Raw genomic sequence first — 1,386 nt, 5'->3', positions numbered from 1 at the left:
TGCATATCTGGGCAGGAAACATGCAGTCAAATGAAACCCATCAATAAATCATCAGAACGAAGGCATTAAAGTTTAAAAAGAGGGAGAAACGGTGAATAAACTAGAGACCAGGGCCATGCTTCCCTCCCCCCCCCCTGGCCCCAGTCACACATTTAAAACCTGCAGACATACAGAAAGAAACATTAATGCTGTAAACAATCAGTGTTATGGTTCATCCTTGTGTCCTCTCCATCCTGCAGGCAGAAGGACAAGAAAAATATGTGTTTATTTGCTTAATATGAAATTAAAAAGAAGGTAATAGTGAATCTCACAACTGAATAACACGTGTGAGCATGATAATGTTTTGTATACTATAATTTTATCAGTGGCTTTTATTCATTTTAATTAAACAAGTTAAAATTTCAACAGAAGTTTTTTACTGACATTACCAAATGTTTTACTTCAATGATTATGTTTTTACACTTAAATAGTGGTGGTAAGTACTTTTTAATGTATGTAGTGGTTTATATTTAATTTATGGTGGAAATCTTCCTTTATAGCAAGTTGTGCCTGCTTTTAATTCTGTTTGTTAGATTATTCTCTTGTATGTTGCTGCAAAACAACTAAACAGTAAACCAATAAAACAAAGAAAATCTGCTATTCAAAAAATAATAATTTGTTTTTAATGTTATAGGCATTATTATTGTTTAATAACTTGCATAATAATAATAACTTGTTTTTTTTAACTGTCTATGATTAAATGTTATTGTTCCACATTAAGCAGGTGTTCAGCAGTCCTTTATTTGCAAATTCAAATTGTTCATCACATTTCATTGTTCGACAAGACACTGCTGATAAATTATAATGCTTCTCTTTTAGTATTTTACGGTAGCGTTACGTAAACGGAATTTGGGAGGGATTTTTTTCCCCCGCCGCCATTAAAAAGTAGAAGAAGAAGAACTTCCTTGGTTAAATTATATAATCAAGAGATAAAAAGGGTTAAAAACTTTAAATTCCTTGGTTTATGGTTTGATGATAGACTTACGTGGACATTTCATATTCAGAAAATTATTAATAAATGCAAAAAAGTTTTGCTTTAAAGGCTATACAGGGTTAATAAGATCAGCAATAGACTATGGTAGTGTGGTTTATGGTTCAGCAGCTAGTACATCACTTAAAAAGTTAGAATGTATACAGACACAAGCTTTAAGATTAATTACAGTAGCATTTAAAACAACATCTACTATAGCATTGCAAGTTGAAACTGGAGAAATGCCACTGGAAATCAGGTCAACACAACTGTTGTTAAATTACTGGGTTAGTTTGCAGGGACATGGTCAAGATCATCCTACAAAAGAAACATTGTAGCCGTGTTGGGAAAGGGAGAGGAGACAAATAGGAAGTTTT

The sequence above is a fragment of the Fundulus heteroclitus genome, chromosome 10 (assembly GCF_011125445.2).
Source record: "Fundulus heteroclitus isolate FHET01 chromosome 10, MU-UCD_Fhet_4.1, whole genome shotgun sequence".
NCBI lineage: Eukaryota > Metazoa > Chordata > Actinopteri > Cyprinodontiformes > Fundulidae > Fundulus > Fundulus heteroclitus.
The sequence above is the reverse complement of the archived record's forward strand: the minus strand, read 5'-3'. Positions refer to the sequence as shown.